The 23,482-nt window shown below is 43.3% G+C and overlaps 1 protein-coding gene across 2 annotated transcripts in view; it reads right to left on the minus strand.

The window, feature by feature from the left end:
* LOC104683431 (high mobility group protein HMGI-C-like) overlaps nucleotides 1-13,919 on the minus strand; it is a 51,249-nt gene extending 37,330 nt beyond the window's left edge. The window contains exon 1 of one of the 2 annotated variants that reach the window (XM_010390325.3): nucleotides 13,822-13,919. The gene's annotated coding sequence lies outside the window, so the exon portion shown is untranslated. Of the gene's footprint in view, nucleotides 1-7,946; nucleotides 8,025-13,821 lie in introns of those variants that run through there. The other variant, XM_019280173.2, reaches the window with a different exon arrangement.
* Between the last annotated feature and the right edge of the window lie 9,563 nt (nucleotides 13,920-23,482).

Consider the following 23,482-nt stretch of genomic DNA (forward strand, 5'->3'; position numbering starts at 1 on the left):
TCTGGGAACTCAGGCTGCAATTTTGAATTTCAATTTCGTAAGGTGAAAGAGAGATTGTGCACTTTGAAAAAGGAATCGTGTGTATATATGTATTCTACAAAGAATAAAGGGACACTGTTTCTGCAAGGAGTGGGAAGAGGAGGAAAGTGGTATTTTTAAAAGCCTTAATGCACAGAAAAGCAGGATGTATAATGGTGAGTTCCTTGTGTCTCAAAGCCTGAAGAGTACCCCATGTTCTCGCTCATCTCAGGCACTATAAAATACTCATATGCAGGGGAGCAATTTTTTCCCTGCTTTTATTATTTTTTTAATTGCACTGGTACCATCTCCCACTCATCTGCAAACAGCTCCCTCCCCTCCCCTGCTCCTGACAGGAAACAAAGGAGTCTGTCCCCTGCCACGCCCTCTGCTACCAATGAAATCAAAGAGTTTTCAGTGCAGAGAATTTCAGCAACATCCTCCATGGCCTAAAAAACAGAAGCCCAACCCAATCCCTTGCTACAGTGGGGTTTTTTTGACAGATGTATGTGGAATCGCTCACTGCCTGGGTTGGAGAAGTAATCTTGTTTATTTTATTTTCCTGCAATCAAAACTGAGAGCTACTAAACAAGCAAAAATCAGAACCACTTCTATTACAGACAATGCTGGTGTCCAAGAACTGCACTGTAGCAGCCACCTGTGTCCAGTGTTTCCTGATGAGTTCTTACCTGATCCAGTAGGACAATGGTGGCAAACTCTTCACTTTCCATTGTCAAACGCATTTTTTAAAGCACAGGTTTGCGTTTCTGCCAGCTCAGATCTGTGTTTCTATCAATGCTGGCAGAAGTGCCAATTGCTCAGTATCACTGCTCTTGACGGCTTTTAGATCCTGACTGCTTTCAAGTTACACTAGATATAAAATAATGCCCACCTGCACACTAAACATTCATTACCAAAACTGTACCTTCCAGTGAATGGGGCTCTAATTGGCAGTGGCCAGCAAGGCTGGTCTCCTCTTAACTCTGCCACTGTCCCTGTGCCAACCTTCTCCCTCCTAACTTCACCTAACACATCCATTTGAAGGGAGCTTGCATTTTGGTTGGACACACTCTATGCTTCCACGTGGTAAGGACAAATGGTTTTACTTCTGTCAACTGCTCTATGACTTGCTGCCACGCTACAGAAATTCCAACAATCCTGAAGTCATTTTACTGCCTCTTGCAGACTTCAGTTCATTGCCTTAATGGGAAGGCAAAACTGCTTGGGGTATCCACAACAGCAAATGATACTGGGATGCATCTGAGTTCTGTAACATGCTTGTTAGACCTTGTTTTCTTTTTCCAGGAGCAGAATAATGCAATGAGTTGTATTTCTATTCTAGATTTGGAGTCTAACCACATTTTGGGGGAAAAAAAAAAAAAAAAAAAAAAAGCCATGCCATGAGACATGGGACATGGGACTTCCACCACCAGCTGACCCTTTGTCTATCAGGGAACACTTGCAGGACAAAGTCCCAGGAGAGTTTATTGTTACCATTTCTAATGTAAAAGCAAACAGCCAGCAAGGATTCACTTCTGGTAGCTCCACCCCAACACAGGCAGAACATCAGACCTTTCTTTGCAGTCTGGGCTACAAGGCTGCCTCAGCTCTCCACAAGCTTTAGGATAGTGAATACAAGGATGTCTGTGCCAGTTGTGAAGTGAGAAATAGAACAAAGGGAAAGTTCAGTCACAGTTGTAACACAGAAAGCTCTGACCCTCATAAGCCTTGCAGAACTGTAATTCCACATAGTGGTCTCTGGATTTACACTTGACCTAGAAGGCACTGGGTGACAGGATGAAACAGGCAGATACATAACATTTTTTAGAGGGAAAAAGATTCCCATTGTCACCACCATAACACTTTACCGATCAGCAACATCAGAAAGAAAGGAATGCCAGGAATTCCTGGCCTACATTCCTGCTCCTGCTGCAGAAATCCACTGGTAAAGAACACAAATCCAAGGCATCCTTCTGGTACATAGATGGCACTGGAACAGGCACAGGTTTTTTTATGGATGGGAAGCCAACATGTCTGCATATCCACTTCCTGCACTTGGGTGTTGAGGTCTGATAGGTGCAGACAAATACCTGCACATGCATTTTAAAAGCCTTTTTAAAACTCAAGTGTTTGTGCGGCTGTGATCAAGTTACTTTAATTCAACCAGAGGAGAAGCATGGCATGGCCATATGATTGCAAACAGTGAAGTTTCCTTGGCTTGGCAAATTACTGTGTGTCCACCGGGCTGTGGCAGCACTCCCTTTTAATTCAACTCTAATGCAGAACAGGGCATTTTGGTTTAAATCACTGGGAGGGCAGCAGCTTTTCATTTGGGTGGTTTAAACAAAGGCACTTCTCTGCTCAGTGAGGATAACAGCGCCCATGGCCATTCGCTGCCAGAGCTGAGCTTTGGTATCTTAACCACATACAATTATTCAGTCTTGGAGTGTAAAATTATCTGTCTAGACTATAGGAAGGTACTACCAACATAGGGAGTTGGTTTTTTCCTTGAGTGCAGCACTGTTGCAAACGTCTATTCCTGAATTTGTTTCAAACCATTAAACTGCCAGGGTTTATCTGAGTGCTACCACAATGCCTCCTTCTCCAAGACCTGGGCGCAGAGAAGGGGCTTGTAACCCACTCAGTAGCAGAAAACGGTTCAGACAATCCAGCTGATCCTGTTGGATGTCCAAGTGTCAGCATCAGAGCCAAGCTATGGAGCTCCACAGGACATTAGGACTTTGGCTTGCTCTAGGCCATTGCAAAAACCACCAACTGGAACAGTTTTACCCACTTGAAAGCAAGAAAATCCTACATTTATCTCAGTGGTCAATGCAAGTGCTTGGGAGCACTGCCAAATAATATTTATCAGCCTAGCTGAAGGTTTTATAACTCAGCTGTGTAAGTTCATATCACAGAGAACACCCCGATCCAGCAAGCAGCCAGTCTGGGAGTACTCAACTTGCTCTTACACTATTTCATTTTTATTAGTTATTAGACACAAGTAAGAGTTTTGAAACAACCTGACTTGTGAACAGATCTGCTCATGTGTACAACCCAGCAAGGAGAATCAGACAATATTGCTGTCACCAAACTGGGGCAACTTGCCAGTGCCTGGCTATCACTGTGCCAGGAGGTTTTGTTAGCAAAGCGGGGAGAGTACCAACACACTTACAGGTCTGGAGAGGGAGACTCTGACAAGTGAGGAGTTAAGTCTCTGCCTCACCTTCCCCTGTAAGCAGAGCCACACAAACACATTGCCAGCCTGGCTGTTCTAGTGTTAAAAACATCATTGCAGATGAAAGAGGTGTGGGATGGCTTTACACTTCATCAAAGCAGCAGCTGGGAGAGCTGAGGGGCAGGATGGCTGTGGACCCTCTATTTTGCCCCATAAAAGCGGCTGCTGCCAAAGTAGGGACAGGATATATAGGCCAATGACTTGTGCTGGGAATAAGCATGTAGAGGGAAGGCCTTTCTTAGAAGCTCTTATAATTACTACCTCATTTTTTTATTTTTGTACTTCTTGCAGCTGATCTCTGTCACTTGCCGAGTCTCACCAGCTGCCTTATTGCCCTTAGCTCAGCGTTTTTCTTACAACACCGATTGCAGGAACTACCCTGCATCACTTTTCTCTTTGGGGCTGCAAAATGCAGTTTTATCTGCACTGCCAACTAATCTTGAACCAAACTGCCAAAAAAGCTGTGTGTGCTGCCCAGATGGCTTAGTTCCAGGGAAGAAAGACAATTTGCTTTAACTCTGTTCTCTCTCTCACCTCAAGCTAGTGCCCCATTAGAGTAACAGAACTCTAATTACACATGATGGCTGACCAAGTTAAATAATACCAGCATGGTTGTAGCTGTGACAGTCCCTGCTTCCTTAACTCCCATCTTGCTTATTAAAAGGTGCTAACATGACTGCAGCCTTTCCAGTGGCTCCAGATAGCTGAATCACTGCAGTTAGGACATGACTGAGCCAGAAGGGATGGGGTGGGAACGCTCTTATTCCCACATCCTACTAGTGTTATGTAGCTGGGAGTGAGCTACCTACACCCAGCTGTGCAGATATGGATATACAGCCTCTTCAGCACCCTGGTAAACTCATTGAAAAGTCACAGAAAAAATACAATTACAGTTCAAAATTAGCAGTAATACACCAAGCACGGCAGTCGGCAGTTTCTTCTACTAGAAGTGTTTTCAGAACAGGCTGAAATGAACAACACACATGTAGGTCAGTGCTTGCCTAACAAGGCCAAGATCTCACCTGGGAACTTTAAGAGCTAAAACAAAACCACCAGCCCATTACCTTGGCTCTAGCCTATGCTGTTGACCCTCCACATTCCCTGACATCACAACTTAAAAAAGTAATAAGGGGATTAAAAATATATCTCTGAACCTCTAAATCCCACAGGCCCAGTCCTTCCTTCTAGTTCTCCCAGAAAACCAAGCCACTTGCTCAGGAACATATCACCAACAATGGTCACAGTGAGAAAGCAAAAGGCCCTGACCACATTATCAGTCTCACTTTATAACCCAGCGCTGTCCCTGCAGGAACCAATTGCTGCAGCAGGGCAGCTGGAGGCAGCAGATAAGCCTTAGCTGGGTGATAGGGATCAGCCGCCCAGTTATCAAGGGAGTACAAAAATCAAATAGATTTTGATTTAGTAGTTACAGCTTTTCATATATCCTGGGAAAAGAAAAGAGGGGGAAGGGGAGTTAGAAGTCTTTTTCCAGGGTGTTATGATGTCAGATCTTTTTAGCAATGAATTTCTAGGTTAAGCAGTTACTGAGACATGTGGCTGCAGAGAACCACAGTCAGCGCAGGCGTTTGTAGGAGGAAACTGAAAGCAGTGGAAGAAAGGCAAAGGATTGCACATCTGAGGGCTGCAAACCCTGCCTGAAGCAAGCAAGACAGTATAGCAAAGAGTCATTCCCAGCAGGCACAGAAACAAAGAACAGCAGCACTGTACCCTCAGAGAGTCACTTCTCAGCGTTACCATTCATCTGTCTGATCTAGGGTAGGAAGTTAACTTAGTCCTTCTCTCAGATGTGACCCAGGCTTTGGGGCTGCAATGGCAACATCCATTGCTCCATGCCACATGTCCAGCTCCACAACGCTGTGAAGGGAGCAGATCATCACCAGTGGGCTAAACCAACAAACATCAGCTGTGTTGCTGTTTTAAGTCCAGGGGAAAGCAGATGAAGGTAACACACTGGATTTCAGTGCCAGCAACAGAACAGGCAATGAGTGGTAACAGCCAGGCAGGGCTCAGTAGACAAAGCAGCAGAAGCAAAGATGAACCTTTGATTATATGAAATTTGATCCAGTAAAGTTTGGCATTCAGGTACAACTGATGTCACAGACATGGCTATGACAAAGGCTACATTTGTAAATCTCCATATATTCATCCAAATATTAGCACTTCTGGCATAAACTTCTAGTCAGGAGTTTTGGAAGCCGCAGCCATTTTAGAGAAATCTTTCAGCATATTAAAAGTATTCTTTAACACATAATGGCTTGCAATTAGGCTTACAACCAAAACCTACAGGAATTTAATTCAGAATTTGCTCTGGCATCATAGGATCAAATGCACAGAGAAAGCGAGACCACTGGATCCATTCTTGAACATGCCTCTGCTCCCAGACCCCAGAGCCTGCTCAGCACCTGGGAACAGCATCCAGCCCCTCTGGACAGTGCCAAGCACCAATGGCACAAGGACCTGACTGAACCCAGATAGGCCCAAACAGGGAGACAGTGTTTCCACCACAGTGCAAGTGACACTCACGGAGTGACCTGAGCCACTCTTCATCCTCAGGGAGCTACACACTGTATTTGTGCTTCTGTAATCTGCTTCCCAGCTCCACCTCCATCCCTGTTAATTACTGTCACAGCAGGAGAGCTTCTGGCGTTTCAAAGAGTGGCCCTTCTTATTAAGCAGGAAAACAAGCAGAAATAGCAGGCAGCACTACACACATGAAACTGTAAGAGATGCTCTGTCTTCTTCCTGCATGGCACAGTTCATTTGTTTCCCTTGGTTAAAGCAGGAGGAAAGGTGGAAAAGCTGCTCTAACTGGTAGGGAGCTCCTAGCCTGCAAGTCTCTATCCAGTCTCCTGGGGGAGGCTGATGGGGCTGTGATGTACTGGCAGTAGCACATCCCAGCCCCACAGTGTCAGACATCTTAGGTTTGACACTCCTGGCAGGGAACTGTTCAGGAACACTGTCTGCAAGTAGTTTGGATTGAGCCTTGACCACCTTCTTCCAGGAGGGCCTACCACAGGGCAGAAGGGCTGGGTCTGGCAAGAACTCCACATTATTCTAGTTATTTTGCATCTGATTGCTTCTGTGGGCATCTCTATCTCAGTTTCAGATATATTTGCTACTGAAGCAAATCTTAACTCTGGTGTTGGCTGGGATCTTACATAAATTTGGCTTTTGAAACAATTGGTCCTCCTGCAATCAGCTGAACGAGACCATGACACCCTTCTGTAGATAAATCTGCTCTTTTCAGTTAGGACCTGCTTCCTGGCAACCTTGCTGGACTCAGATTTTAAGCACTTCCTATTGAACAAAACGGGTTATTTAAATGGAGGAAAAGATGTAAAAAGCACAGCTCACTCCCTCCAGCTGATTGTCTTTGGAAACAGGACTGGAGGCTGCTGTCCCAGAAGACTGAGCTGCCCTTATCTCAGGCACTCCGTTAAAAGACTTGGAATCACTTATTAATTTAGTGAAAGCCCCTTAATTTTGATCTTTTGTCTGCATTAATTGATTTGCTATCAATAACCTGCATTGATTAGACCTCCAGACCTGGCAGCCGCTGAAGATGAAGAGACAGAGACTCTCTTTCAGAGCAGGAGTTCAAAGCCTGAAATGATTAAAAAAGACAGCACCAAAACGGCTGATAACAAAAAGGTGTCATTCTTTTTCCATTCAAGTATGAAACTGTGGGCAGTTAACCCTTCTGTATCTAAAAAATGCTCTCAGGTCTAAGGTATTTGTATAACCTAGAGCTAGCTATTAGATTTACTCCATTTTGCCATTTTATTTAAAATATTATAGATGCTCTTAAAACACCTGACAGAATGAGAACCAAGGGAAAATTTTATCTACTTCAGCCACAAAGAGAGCTCAGGGAAAGCAACCTGACCCAGAGATTGGCTCAGGCAGTGCTCTCGGATCTCTTCCAGCAGACAGCATTGTAAAGAGTGGTTCGGGAAGTCAGATTTAATTTGCAGCAGATCCAAACCAAATGCAACAGTGAAATTTAACAGTCATCAGTTAAAATTTCAACAATAAAGTTTTGAAAGCTGAGAACGGCTTGCTAGTCCAAGATGCCAGGAAAGCATTAACAAACCAGCTCCCTGTCAGAGACTGTGCTGGAACACAGCTCTGGGCTGCTCCCAACTCAGTATCCCCCTTGCATGAGCTACAGCAGGGGCAGAAAATCTGAATGTTCACATACATTGTTCCTCCACCAAGAAAACCAAGGGTACTGGCTAGGGAGAGCTCTCAGGCCACCTGAGAGAAGCTGTTTTGGGACAGACACTAGGCACACAGGTGGAAAAAAAAAAACCCAAAAATCACAGCCAGTGCACACATCCAGGGTCTCAGGTGGTTTTGTCTGCTTCAGATTCCAAATCTCCAGTAATAGCTTGCTAAACAGCACAAGACCACCTATTCACTCTAGCCCAGCATCTGAATAAATCCAGATGGCCACTGTCCAAAGACACTTAACTGTTCTTTGAGACATCCAGCTATCTTAAGAGCAAGGTAGCATAGCAAGTTCTTTTTTCATCCAAGCTGTGTCAAGAGCTCTGTCCCCACCCCCCCCCAGCTGTGACAGTACAAACCTTAACAGCACACCTTCCTACACCTGCAGATTTCCCTGTCAGCACAAATTTCATAAGAAAAATAATGTAATTCCTCTTACAGTTTGTTTGGTGGCAGCACAGAGTGTGGATCAGGTACAGCACAAAGTCAGTGACAGTTCCCACCCCGCAGAACAAGCTTATCAGCTGCTGATCCCGAACAATCTTGTTGGACCACTCCTCCAGCATCCTACCCAAATGTAACAGAATTCTAACTCACGGCTGAAACACACCCTGTGTGACAGCTTACACATCAGCAGAGCCAGTTCACATCACAGCACTGCTGCACCGGGGAACTGACACAAACACAAATTGCACTGAGCTTCTGCATTTCTACTCTGACAACACCACACAGCTACGAGGACTCGAAATCCCTTCCTGTGCATCTTTGCCAGCTCTTCCTTATGTGAATGCTTTTAATATCCCTCCTCTTTAATACCCTTCCTCTCTTTTTCTCCCTCCCCTCCCTGCATACATTACAGGTGGGTGCTAAAAATCCCTGCAGCTGCAGTCACTCTTCACAAGTTGCTGTCCTGCCCTCCTCAAGGGTCTCATGCTTATTGTGAATGTCCTGCATATGTCCAGAAATCCCAGAAAAATGGACCACACTCCTAAGTTCTAGCTATACAAAATTTCTGGGAGAACAAGGAATGTGTTGGCACCCATGCTCTGGTCTCACGCTATAAGGAGGGGTGAGTTCCTGAGCCCTCAAGCTTACAAACAGCTCTGGAAATGCCCAAGCAGTGCCACACCTGTGTCTGCTGGGAAGGAACCATCTAACACATCACAGGAGAAACAGCCCACTGAAATTAAAGATCCTGTATTTTCTAAAAGTCCTTTCCTTTTGTATGGAAAGGCTATGTCAGCCTTTTTCCTCCACAGATTAAATGTGAATAATGATTGGGACAGTTGAGCACTGGAATAGATTGCCTTGGGAAGTTGTACATAATTTGAATTTTTTTGAATGGGCTAAACAGTCATCTGTCAAAAATGGTTTAAGTATTAAAAACCCTGCCTTGGAGAACAGAAGGAAAGGAAGAAATGACCTCACGAGCTTTATTTTCTGTTTCTGTAATTTAAAGATAACTTCTGAGGACTACAGAAATTCCACTTGCCCCTCAGCTGGGCACAGCACAGCTTCTCCTAAGGCCTTGTGTTTCATGTTCGTATGTTACAAAATCTCTGTTCTGCAGTAAGGATAGCCTGCTCCGTGCAATGGCCCAAGCAGTCCCTCCACATTATTCTCTTACATTTATAAAATGCACAAGGATGGAAAGCACAATACTGCAAATATCTCAAAAACTCTGTATTTTAGAAAGGAACTTTTATTCCTACTTTTAACACATGACTAGTAGATCAAAGTAACTGAAGGCTTTATCTGGTATCTCCCAGATACCAACACTGGGTGTACATACATCACGCTGATGTGCACAGGATGAGAACTGAGCGAGCCAAGTTTTTTTCCACCCACGAAGAACAAAAATAGGCTTTTATTCCGAATGACTTATTTTAAACTAAAAACGAGAAAGAACAAAAGCGAAGGCTCCAGGAAGTGGAGTCTGCACCCGCATCTTATTTTAAGATGCAGCTTTGACTCTTTAGAAATTTAAAGCTGCATTGCACAGAAAGCAAAATCAGATCAGTGATGTTATGAAGCTCACTATTTCCAAATACCAATCTAGGATCTTAGATGCAATAAAGATTCAATAACACTCCACAGTCTCCAGCTCTGAAAATGCAAAGATAAAAACTGTAACAATTAAGGACAGATACAGATATGCAATATACATTGCACAGATGTTTTATTTCCCTGCAATTATATATATGTCCCCCAAAATAAAACCCAACCTTCATTAACTCAACATTACAGTGTTGTTGTATACTCCTCATGAAAAAGAATCAGTTAAAATGAAGGAAAGTACTCATCAAGATAGCATCAGCATCCAGACTAATCACATACACATTCCACCAAATTAATTTCTGACATGTTCAGATGCTGGCCCTCCATGAGTAATTATTACACAAGTATTTCCAATTTGCCTCTTCAGTCCCAGGTATATCTAAATATTTTCGTGCAAAATTGGCAGCACAGTTTTACACACCTACTGAAAACCAATACACAAATCCTTTGGGGATACACACGTAATATAATCATTCATGGAGAATCCACACAACCACGTGCAAACCTATTAGGAAACAGAACTTCATCATCAGTTAATGAGAAAAATCCCTGCTGAGGGCACAGGCTCTGATGCAGGCTGTTAATTCTGACCCCAGCACCTCAGGATTGCTGGCTGAGGCCTGCAGGCAGAGCAGGGGCACAACAGCTGGCTGTACACGAGCGGCACACACAGTGTGACTGGGAGACACGGATATTCCCCTCTCAAACATAGCAACATATCCAGCACTGCCAACTTGCTGGCAGACACCAATGGCTGTGTCCACAGCAAGCAAATGGAGCCACACAACATTCCCATTTTCTGATGTGCAAAAGCAAAAAGCATTCATTTTCATCTTCAATCAATTTACTTATTGATTGGTTCTCTCAACCGATATCCTAGAAATTCTCTCAGCTTCAGAGACAAAACAATGCGAAACTGCCTTGTTCCTTGAAGTTTTTCCTAATCCAAGGGAGAAATTGGAGGGAAATAATTTCATTTGACAACAGCTGGTTCTCCTTTCTTGGTATCCCACCCAGCGCTTGGAGAATTTCTCACTCCAGAAACAGCCTAACCCTTCATAGCATTGCACTTTAAAAGTGCTTTAGCTGCAGACTCACAGGCAGAGCAGTAACACACACACACACTGTTTATTCTTCCTCTCCAGTGGGTGTTTAAGACAGCTCAAAAAGATATTTAGGTACCTCAGTTTACCTTGAGCTCCATAAAGAAGGTAGTCAGCTAAAGAATATACAGCTCTGAGCTTGCACTTTAAAAAACAAAAATTTTTCCAATTCTAGCAAGTGATTGGAAAACAAGTCTTCCAGTTCTGATGAATAATCTGCTTTGAGTTAAAATCCACTGCTGAACTGCAGCTTCCCTCTTGCCTTAATACTAAGGGATAGACCAGCAGAGACTGCATTTCCACAAATTAGGAGGGGCAAGCCACAGGTAGCAGGTGATGTATTGCTGGTGCATCACCTTTTGTTTGATTAGTGATTAGGAAGTAATTGCCTCTCTGCCCAAGAGATGAAATCTGGCAGAGTCCTTCTGAAATAAACATGGCATTTATATATTCCTCTAAAAGCTGTAAAATACTTCAGTCTCCAAGCACTGTAGTCCTAATAATCTTTGAATACAGTTTGATACAATCCCACAGCTCATTAGGCACTGAATTCTTTGAAATAAGAAACCCCTTCCTGTCATCCAAGCACAGATCTAACAGAGATGCCCCCACTTCACAGATGCAAAATGCCACCACAATAAGAGGTGGTAATAAAGGAACTTGATTGGGTTAATGGAGTCACATATGGTGATGGTGTGGTCCTTGAGAACATTCCCCCTCAGATTCAGCTTCCCCTCATATCAATCCTCTCCAGGGATTGCAGGAACAGAAGCATAGACAGGGAAAAATTCAGAGTTATTAGCAGAGGTGACATTTTTGGATGAAAATACTATTAATCACCATCACTGAGGCAAGATCAATAAAAAATTCATAAAGAACACATCTTGTAATGGGTACATATTCCAAGAAATACTGACAACCATACCAGCACCATGATACTAAAATAAACCCAATGCTTTTCCTCCTCTGAGTTTTTACTTTTGTCTCTTCATCCAATGTAGCAGAGCTCACAGTGAGGATGCTGCTGAGTGTCCCCTGTGACTGCGAGCACTGATGCCCTTTGCCAGCTCCAGCAGGTGCTCTGCTATACACATGGGGTTTGGGACATGGAAGGTTTGACAGGATCAGCAAAGAAGGAAAAATAAAAATCCCACTACTTTGCTGTGATCAGTGCTCAGACTTGAGGGAAGGGGGTGGACAAAGTGAGAAGACTACAGATTGTCCAGTACTATACATGTCCATATTTGCTTCATTTCTTGACTGCTCTGCAATTAACTCATGTTCCTGAGAGCTGTAGGTCTCACATAGGGAATGAAAAAACTATCTTTTCACTTGGATGCTCCTGTGTCTTTTCTTGCTGTAGGTCCTTTACATGTAGGCCCATCTATAATGGGGCAAGAACAATTTCCTTTGCTTGTTGAAAATGGCAGTGTTTCCTGCATAAAATCCCATCCCCCTGGAGCATGAGAGAGGATATTGCTTATGACAGTGGCCTCCAGACTTATAACTACAGAGCCTGAGCAAAAACCAACTCCATTAAAACCCAGCTCATCTGCTGTCCCCACAAGTCTGCTCCCTCTCCCAGATCAAACCCCCTGCCAGGCAGAATAATAAATTTCTGCACATGTTTATTTTTAGGGTACAGCTAAACACTGATACCAATCCAACAGTGCACCCACAGCACTAGTTCTTAATTACAATAAATTCACCGGGGAGAAAAGGAGCCTGAAAAAACAATCCAGGCAAATTCCTAAAACAGCTCTGTCAAATCTCACCTATTTTATAAGGGATATAGCCATACCTGACCCTTTCATTAAAGCTCTAGTGTCTGGATTACATAATTAAACAGTAATTTAATTTTAAATAAAATGGCTAGAATAACTGCACTGAAAAGGAAACCATGAAAAAAACCTGAGAGTGTTGTATGTCACTTTCACCCTTTGTATGTCTATTATGCTCAAGAAACTAAATGTCATTTCTCTAAGTGTGTATACTTTAGTAAATATCAGAGATTTTAAGTCAGTACCTTGATTTTAGGAGACCTGGCTTATAATGTTTTGAAGCAGATACCTGCTCCAGATTAATATTGCTATGAAACTCTCAATAAATTTCTGTTCTCAGGGCTCATTGCTGCCTGAAGTACAGCTTAACCTCTCTTGAGAGAATAGCCCAAAGTGGAGCAAAGGAAACCTGTTTACAGATAAATTAAATTTCCAGGGCACAGAAACACCCAACAGTTACTCCCAGAGACTGAAGGTTCAAGATGGCACTGGAATAAATGGCTTCCCCGTGCCTCTAAAAAGCTAACAATGGACATGCTTATTATTTACATCCAAACTGGCTGGCATGCCTAATATTTCAGGAAACAGATTTTGCAGCTGTAATACAACTTGAGGAACACCCTATATTTCACTGATATGAGGTACTGTAATAGCTGAGCAATATACCTTTTTCTGTACATCCCATTTAAAGCTGGGAAATACTTTTTTTGTTGTTTGCTGCAAACATGCTTTTTCTTATCTATAAAAATAGACATAATAATGATGCTCCTTTATACAGCTCTGGAAACTCACAGCCCTTTCAAGGAGTTCAGCACCTGTGTTGGAGAGCTGAAACAGTACCCACATCTCCACAAATCAACCAGTGAGTAGAAGATAAAACACTTGTGGGGAAGCCAAGAGTACAACTTAGAGTTTTTTCCTGCTAGGGTGCCCGACACTGTGAAACACTTATTTTCTATAATTACAGAGGTGCCAGTTATCACAAATTTAGAAGCTTGGTGATACGAGGCAAATATGATACAACTGTGGAGAACATTCTGAAGTGATAAAGAACATTATAAATGGGGCAAGCATTGGGGTTTTATGGATAGCTTTTTCACTTTAACCAGAGTATGGGGCAGATATTCTGCCAGAATAACACTTTTAATATTGACCAGAACCCTCAACTCCCGGGAGACACGTTAGGTTAAAGCACTCCTCTCTTAGCAAACCGTACATCACCTCAACAGGAAACTACAGGCTGGGGAACCCTTAGAGCTTCCCTTTCTACATCCATTCTTTTGTTCAGAAACACAAATACCTCAGGGAAACAAAACACCAACTCTTTCAGGGCAAGTAAAGAAAGGGTATTAAAGCAGGTTTAGTTGCTTACCAGCACAGGAGAGGCACAAAACAAACAGGACCCGGCCACCAAATGGCTCCTGAGGCCTAGGCGGCAACTGGCGCATTTAAAGGGCCAGCGCGGGCCATGTGGGCCGGGCTGGGGGGCGCGTCCTGCCGGGGAGCGGGCCCGAAGGGTGGGAGCCTCTGGCTCTTGCGCCCAGCAATGCCTCGCACCGCTGGAGCATACCCTGGCTCTCGGAGCTTGCCGTCAGCACAGGAGCTTCCCTGGGTGTTGTTCAGCCATTCCAGTAATTCCCTGGATCCACAGTCACTCTGATGGATGGGCTGCAGCAGCAGGATGGCTCCATGATGAGATGGCTGCTTCTAAGAATTAAATGACCCTGCAGAGAAGGGCACTAGAGGTGGATACGATTAATAGTTGAATCACATGCACCTCCTTTAGATAGTAAGCCGGAGTCCCAGGCTGCATAGGCCTAAAGGGGAATCACCTGTAGGCATTATTGGCAGAAGGACCTTTTCTGACACACAGTGTCACAGCCTCTCCATTACCCATGGATTGCATTTCTATGCAGTCATTGGATCTGTCTGAGTCTAAGGGCATGGAGTTTTTAAACCAGTTAGCACTGAAACCTGCCACGAAGAGAAAAGTGAAAAACTATTGCTTGTTCAGCAATTTTGCCCAGACTCAGCCAGCATCTGGCAAGCCAGAAGTGTATGGCTCATCCCGTAAGAGTGTTCTGGTCTGTGGGTTATGCTGCCTTGACTGATACCATATGCTCCCTAAAAGGCAAATCCCTACATCCAAGTCATTCTCATTTTGCTCATCTGCAGTGACTGGTGCTTACAGTAACAACGGGACACTGTTTGTGTTCTAAACTGTAAATAGAGTACCTGGCTGCAGTAGTTCTTTATCCATTACAGAAAAATTACTTCAGTGCATGAAGTGCTTTTGCTGATTCACATTCCTAGGCAAGAAAACTGATGAGCAACTCGAAAGCAGATGGGCAGTTGGAATGGTTAGAAGATAGAACAGCAAGTGAGAAAGCAAGCAAGCAAGACAAATGCCTGTGCCTTTGGAAGGGACAATCAAAGGGAAATCCAACAGGAGCTTCTCCTGCCACTACACAGGCAGCATCTCCCTGACATGTTCCACAGCAAGCATGTGCAAACAGAGAGATTTTCTAGTTGGTGACAAGTTTTGCAACATCTGTTGTCACCTGAGTATGTGGAGTTACCTTCACTAGCAAGGTAGCCTTCTGCCACTGGCCTCCATTCCACCTCAGCAGTCTCAGATCAGCTGGCACTAACACCAGAGTTGATGTGGGTCTTGGAGAAATTCGTAAAGACCATATAGCACTCATGCACTCCCTTTAGCTGGGGAGCATTTCAGACTCAGAGAGAGAGTTGTCTACAGCATCCCTGCAGCTGTATTTCACTGTTCACCTCCACACGTCCTTTCCCCTCCAACTACACCACGGTTGCACTGTCGTGTGTGCAGGGCTTTTCTGTGAGTGTGGAAGGGTCATTTCACTGGCTGAGCCCCAGCAGAGTGCCCCTGGCAAATGTGAACCTCTGACAGTTCTTGATCTTCATTAGACATTCCTTTGCCTTAGTAGATGAACCCTTCACGTTTCTCCTTATCACAGCTCTCTGAGATGGGCAGCTCTAACCTTTTGCTTCGGACTTGGAGGTTAGGGCACAGAGACTAAAGGCCCTTAAGAAACTCAGGGATGCAGAGTCGGCTGATACACTTCTCAAACCATGAAATACATAACTGCAATTCAAATTGCTGAATTGAAAAGCCCTGGGGAGTCTATTTCCTTTTGATTGCTATCAATGGAAATTAGATATGTTTGTTTCTGAAAATTATAATCTTTAAGAATCTAAAAGCCTCCATTTCAGCACTTTTCCTACAACATAGCAGGAAATGGAGTCAGAGTTTTCCAAGCATGAGGCTACTGCTCTAGACATAGGTCCTCTTTTTAATCCTTTCTTCTTTTTTTTTTTTTTTAATAAAAATCACCAGCCGGCCTGCAAAGGAGGAGTGTGATACCATCAAGTTCAAAAGTTATTAGACAAATTCAAGAACAGATCTACAAGTGGCTACTGAAAACAGGGCAGGGATGTATCCATTAGCATTGCTGATCTGATGTTTCTGAACATGGACGGAAAGAGCAGAAAGTGCCACAGCTCCCAGGCTCTCCCTGAAGAGCATGTGCTTTCGCTGTGGGAGAGACAGAACACTTGATCAGATGGCCCAGTGCTCTGCTCCAGGAAGCAATTCTTCATGATCTCATGTTCTTATGTCTCAAGCAGTCTGTGTTGTGGCAGTATAAATGCACCAATAGCCTGCTCTGAGCACCAGCTTCTACCACCCTGCAGTCACTCTTTCTGCTGGAACTCTTGCAGCTGGACAGAAGCACATGGACCTTGAATGATCTACTTGCCGTTTTGCTATGTAGACTGCTTTTTGTCCTGATCCCATACATTTTTAAATTAGAGTCTGAGCTGGTTATCTTCTTTGGAGCTATTTCATTGCCACAGTTCCAAACCTGTGAATACGCTCTGCTTTTCTCTTTCTTCTTCAGACTCTTTTACATTCCATTTTTTTTCCTTCACAGCACTGTTATTGTGGCAGTGGCTGGCATGATTATTGCTACTTACTCTCAATCCCCCAATGGCAGGGTAATACCTCTTTAATTGGGTATTTCTCCCTCCCGACACTAATCTCCTAACAAATGCTGATGCCGTGTTAGATGCTGTGTGGGGATCTCTCATCACTATCTCTTTAAGCAGGCAGTTGTGTGTGGAATGAATGCACAGTCACTCAGCATGGATGGATTTGTCTGAGTCCCTGTCAGCTCCCTGGTTTTGTCACTAAAATCTTGCATTGCGGATCAGGATTTCTATTGCTTTAACTTTTTGAGGCAGATTTATCTCAACCCCTGTCAGATCAATGGGTTTTGTCACAGAAATCTATGTGACTTTGTTCCCTGTGGAGATCTGGCTAGTCAAGTTTGTGGAGGCTGATTTGGGAAGCTGAACCCGAGGCCTCGTTTGGCTATGTCAAGGGGGGGACAATAAGAACTGAAAAGAGCAGAGGCCTAACAACCAGGAAAACTTAAATAAAAACTGTAGTAGCAACATACATCCATATCCCAAGACAATACACACCCCAAGAAAGAACATCCAGTCTCAAATACATGCACACATGGGCTCTCTATCTGCTGGCATTGTCAGGAGCTGCTTGCTCTGCCCGTGGACTGCAGCTGTGTGACAGTGGCTGAGATCTGACAGGGCTGTAGGTCTGAGGCAGATCAGCCTTTCAAGCCAGTCCTTTCTGGTTGCTCAAAACCCCCTAGAGCTGTGGAGGCAGGAAAGCCGTAGGAGGCACTTCTCCTTTAATGCCTCCACAGTATATTAGGAAACACTGTGCTATCAGAGATGATCCTTCTCAAGGGATACAAGCCCAATTTTCTTTTTGCCTGTAGCCAGCAGACTGCATGATTGTCTGACACTGCAACAACACAGTGTTCCAGATAAAGCTTAGCTTTACTGAACTGCTGCATGTCCATCTTGTCTCCTTAGCTGATTCAAAAATTTCCAGGAACAGCTTCAGTAAATGGAAGTTTCCTGATGAAAAGTACATTGTTCAAATAATCTTTTTGTTGGACTGAGGGTTAACATTATTTCCTTTGCTTATTACTACTTGAAATTTTTTTAATAATGATTGTCACAGTTGAGTTTGACCATGATCAAGGTCTGAATGAACTTTTGGAACAAAATGGTAGTGGTAATAATAATAGCAATAACAATAATAGGAAAGCAGGTAACACACATTAAAGGAAGAGCCTGGTGTTGACTGATAAAGACTCAGACTTGTCTGGAACAGCCAACTCAACCTGAAAGCTCAACACAGCAGGGATGGATTCCCTGTTGGTGAAACTGCCTCAATTTTGTATTTGAAGCAGAACATTTCAAAAAGAAAGGGTACCCCAGGAAAGAGGAGATTTGGGGAAGCTAGCCATTAGCATCTCAGTATTAATGAGAAACAGTGCAAATTTTTGGCCATGGGTCACCTCATTGTTCTCTTTGCAATATTCCAGTCACAGCCTTTCTTTAGAGCAGATGCTCGTTTCTGTGCCTGCTTTGTGATATTTCCCTTCTTTCTTTTTAATGGAACTCTCCTTTTGTTGTATGCTTTTCTATTTCAACTTTACCTCTGGAAATTCTCCATTTCCATTTTTTACCTTCTAATCCTTCTTCATCCATCCTTCTCTCCCTGCCTCATGTAAACATTCATGCTTCTGTCTTACTTCTTTCACTAGGTGATTATCTATTCTCTTTTAACTGGTGCCACTCCTTAGTTTTTTCGCTTTCCTGTCCTTTCATGTTGCTCTGTCCCCTTTGCTGCTGCTCTCTCTATCTCGCAGCTTGCTGCTAAGGAAGCTCTAGTCCTTAGATATTGAAATGGCATGTTTAATTCCTGCCTGTGATTCTGTGCTAGATACCTCTGTGTGCCTGTGCAGCTTCAGACCCCGTGTAAGCCTGGCTAAATACAGGAAACTAAGCAGGAAGCAAAGCTGAGTGAAAGGTTGCTTACTTGTGCCTGTGATTTGTGGCTGTTTAATAATCACCTCCTGATTAACACAGGCTGCAATTCCAGAAATGCCACAGTGATAGATACTCAATATTTACCTAAATAGAGACACACAATTCCCTTAACATTTAAAGCCAGTGTTAGCAGTACAACTATTATCCTGGAAGTTGTTCATGCCGCTGCCTGGGTGCATATCGCCTGGTGAAACACAACTTTAATTCTGCATGGGTCCCCGAGGACTAAGAAGGTGTTAAATGATCACTATTACGTGCAGCTGTCACCATGCCTGCAGTTCTGTCAAACCAAGAGAATGATGTTGTAGCTTTCCTGTTTCACTTCAGAACAATGAAAAAAAGTACGGCTTCAATAACACTGCCGAAACTGTCTCCTCAGAAGTCATCTTCTCTGCTACAGCAACTGCTTTTCAGGAGGTCCTCATATTTTATCTGATTATAGTTAGTTAACAAAAAATAATTACAAGGCTTGACTAGACAAAAAGTGATGAGATACCTGTAGCCATCCGATTGCTTTAGTCCATCTCTTTTGGTACATCCTAATGTGCAGCAAGGTCACTTCAATAAGGAGCTTTAAAGTACTTGCTATTGCTGCTTTTAGACTTGTTCCAGAAGCACAGAAGATTACTTTAGTCAGATCACCTCTGTGGTCTCCTTCTGCAGGTAATGTGTCCCAAGCAGGAAGAAAGGAAAGGCTAAAGGACAATAGCAGATCAGTCATTAGTAAGACAAGAGCAAAGGCTGCCTGTTCTGTCCTGAGCTAGTTTTCTCTCCTGCCTTCAGCATAAGTGTAAACCAGTCTGATTAGTTCAATCTGCCACCCTGGCTCAATAAACCAAGCTGAGAGTTGCTGTTACACACTCTGCTGGTGTTATAACTACCTTTTTGCAAAGATCCAGGTCTAGTAATGAGGAGGTGCAGAAGTGCATTCACAAAGATGAATATGTAGCTCGATTGCTTCACCATTAACTGAGAGTGCCTGTGAGAGCACACCTCAGGTATTATCACATGTCAGAACTGAGAAGGCGACATTTGAAAACTGTTTGGAATGGGACTTTAGCACAAAGTGTGGGAGGCCACATTTGGAAAAAAAAATAACTAGACTAAGTTGCACCAGCACTGCTGTGGGAGGAAAACTTGCACAATGCCTTGACTGCAGCCATGGCTGTTTTTCCTCACATTCGTGGGCTCTAATTCTACATAAAATAAGAAAAGGAGGAGTGAGAGACAACACTACATCATCTTGACATTCCTTTCTAAGTATATAAAAGATGAGCTGTAAGTTCCTCAGCGTCTTGCTACCATATAAGCCAGCAACAGAAAATTGCCATCTCTAGAGCTATGCAGGACAATGACAGACTGGCAAAAGCCAGCCTAATTCTGCCAGTAGCAGTGTCCAGCCATGTTTTCCAATTGTTGGCTAATTAGTACAAATACAGATTTCCAAGACAGCAAAAGACGATTGGGGAGCTCTGTAAAAGCCTCAAGAGATAAATCTCAGAGGACTGTGATACAAAGTCTTTGCATGTGTGCCGCTGATTTTAAGCTGACACAAATCACTGTTGGACTGAAGGCCTGATGGACATTCATCACCATGTAAACTAGCTGATGGTCTCTGCCCATCTTTTACTGGATAGCCACCCATACCACTAAAGAAACAGGCTGTCAGCTCATACTTCCAAATTTGTGGACATTCAGGCTGAAGCTGTAAACTGACCATGAGGGCTGAGGTATCTTAGCTGCCTCTGTAGAGATCCACTGGTTCAGGACTGAGGCAAACTGGCAATGTGTGGGGAGAAGGAACTTAGAGCTTTTGCCATATCTGTCCATATTAAACACTCATTTCCATATCTATCATATATATTTATTTATTCATTTCTATACTTGCCAGGCAAGTATTTTACACTATTTTAAATTCTGTAAAACTCTGAAATATTCTTGTTAAATACCCAGGAACACTGGTTGGCAAAAGGTCACTGGGGGAGCAGAAACATCAGGATACAGCCTAAATAACAACTTCAGCAACCAGGGAGTCAGGTGGATTTACTGGTTGTGCTACCCCAAAATTAGCTTTTCAAGGGTTGTAACTTGGACAATATTGTATAGCTGTAACTCCAACTTAAGCACTTGTGTAAGGCCCCATCTTAGAATCATTAAGGTCGGAGCAGACTTCCAAGGTCTTCCCCTTGAAATGAGTGATAGAAATGAAAGAAGTCACCAAATGGTTATACTCAAGGTAGAAGCAAAAAATGAAGTTAATACTTGAAAGAGAACTGCAAGACAGGAAGTTTCCAGTGATACCAGGGAGGTTCAGTACTCTCCAGTGTGGAACAAAACGAGCAGTTGTAATTAGCCTCAGGGTAACTACTTGTATGAATACCCAAAAAAGGTCTGGTTATTTGTCCAGAATCTCTTAGATCTGGAAATTGGGTCAGAAATCAGAATGTCTGATCAAATCATCAAAATTCTGGTTACAGTGAAAATGTAAGGATTGTTTTGGAGGTTATAAACCATAAATATGACTGTATTCAGCTTCTTTCTAGTACAAACCTCCATTAGGCAATCCCGCTGTACCTTATGTCATTCAGACTCCCCCTCTAAGATGGAGCCTACAGCTGAGTAAATGTTTTATTGTTTTAAAAATCAAAATTTTATGGTCAAAGTGAGGAGCAGAATCGTGAGGGCTCCAGTTAGCTGTTTTGGTAACAGCCTGCTGTCAGTTTTGAGCAGCAGGGAAATGTGATGCGTGAAAGACTCTGACAAAACCTGGGCTCACATCAGGTGCTGCTGTAGACACCAAATCTGTTGCTTTGGACTACACTCTATAGGAAACCAGCAGCTGATACTGTCTACAGAGAATTGTGGTTTCTGAAACTATTGAGTGGTCTTTTGAGGCAGTCCCATACAGAGCCTCCATTACAACAGGTAATCAGAGTAAGAGCTTCTTCAGAGAGAAAAGGGGTGAGTTCCTTGGAAAGTACTTGGAAAAGATAATTTCAAACTGTCTTTGTAGGAAAAAATCAAAAAGAAATAGTAGATTTTTATCCCTGCTAATAAGCAATTCAGTAATGGAAGCAATGCTACATGTTCCAGATCCTTCTCAAAGAAAGTGGCCCCAGTCTAAAGTCTTCCAAAACAGCCAGGCTGATCCTCAGAGAAAGTGTAAATTAAACAGCAGAATCATTACAGGGCATAGAAAATTATGCAATCCAACTAAGAAGGACTACTATTGCTTTTTAGATTGGAAGACTCATTTAAATTTAATTAATCAGACCACCGTCATGTGCAATTAGAACTGTACCTCTCAGTGATTCTTCTGCTTTGAGAACCACATGACCTTCAGGAAAACAGAGCTGAGCAAATTACTGCTTCTAAATTTTATATATTGAAAATTTGGTGGGTCGCCTGCAGACATGACTTTTGGGTGTGTTGAAATGGTGGCACTGGCAGGCCAAAGGAAATATCCTTCCCCTTCTCCCTGCAGTGTTAAGTACAGATTTGCAGTTGTTTGGGAGCAGCGTGGGAACAGCTCTCGTTTTTGGTGAAACATCCCTCCCCCACTGTAAAAGCAGGTTTTTCACATCAGTTTCCCTGAAGGTGAAACAATGGGTCAGGGCCAGCTATTTGTACAGCCTCCTTTTAGTCTAATCTAACATTTGTGAGATCACCTGTAAGTTGGCAAAAAAAATCAGGGAAAGCAGCAATGCTGGAAGCAGCTCAAGCTGAAAGTCAGACTATATGAACTCCACTGCAGTCGCAGTCTCAGGTGGGAACTCTGATAAAATGACAGTGTAGAATGACAGCTTAAGAGGAACCTGTGGGTGGGTAGGCATTAAACCTTTCACAGACACACAGACTCATCACCTAAGTCACACAAGAACAGGTTGGTGAAACAGCACAAAATTATCTAATTAGGAAGAAGACTATTAGGAAGAAGTATTAGGAAGAAGAACAAGTTATCTAATTCATGTGTTGTGCTGCCAGAAATCCAAATCAGAGCTTACAACACTGGAATTTTGGATATCTTAAGACGCAGAGCAGTGTCAGATAAACTTTCATCTTTCTTCAGGATCAAAAGCGACTGGATTTTTTTGTGGCCATCACAGATTCAGTCCAAATGAAGGATGCAAAATTTGAGGGTTCCTATCTCCTAAAACCTTCTGTACCATAAACACCAGCGTAACAATATTTGGTGCTGAAACAGTCTCCCAGTCAGCCTCAGAGCTACATGAAACAAAATCAACACCATGACTAAAGCAAAGTGAAGAGGAGCTTGCAGTGAGCCATCTTTCTATCTCTAATTTTATCTTACAGTCAAGAAATTATCGATAGTGTTTGAATTCTCTGTACCTTAGCAATGCTCAGAAGAGAAAAAAAAATTAAGAATACATAGTGCCACTGCTTACTGAAATAGCTAATGGTCCCTTCATAAGGCAGCTCTTGCCCTAGACTTGATTTCTTTTAGCATCTAAACAGTGATAAGAAAACCACTAATTAATTCTTGGGCCCTTGCAAACAGCCACCTTCCTATTGTAAACCTTCTTTCTACGAGACAATGAATACAGAACTGTCAGGGCTGTGTCTCCATGGGGGACAGGCTTGGTGAGAGCGCGATAAAACTCTTGAAGCGTCTCTGGCCCTTCCTCTCACACAGTGCCCAGAGCAGCTGTTCTGTAGCAGTTCCTGAGCATCCAGAGGGGTGGATTTTGCCTAAGCCACAGTGTGAATGGCAGTCTTTGCCATCTGTGATCCATGGGAAGGTTGCATCCTTCGCTGCTCTGGGCCTTGCCTGTGTCCTCTCTGCTGATTAGAATGAAGGAGACACCTGCCTCGGAAGAGGCTCGCTTGGCATGCAGTGCAGCAAGGAATTTGCACTTGGATTCGTAGCTCCATGGCTGCTTTTAAATACGTTGCAGGAGAAAGGGCAGGCATTGCAATGGGACTGGCAGAGTCCCCCAGCTCACATGCACCAGGCTCTGAATGCACTTGGACATGGGAAGGACCAAGGAATATTGTCCTTTCACAGTGATGTACTAAACCAGACCCCAAGAAGAGTTGTAATACTGGGACATGCT

The sequence above is a fragment of the Corvus cornix genome, chromosome 12 (genome assembly GCF_000738735.6).
Source record: "Corvus cornix cornix isolate S_Up_H32 chromosome 12, ASM73873v5, whole genome shotgun sequence".
NCBI lineage: Eukaryota > Metazoa > Chordata > Aves > Passeriformes > Corvidae > Corvus > Corvus cornix.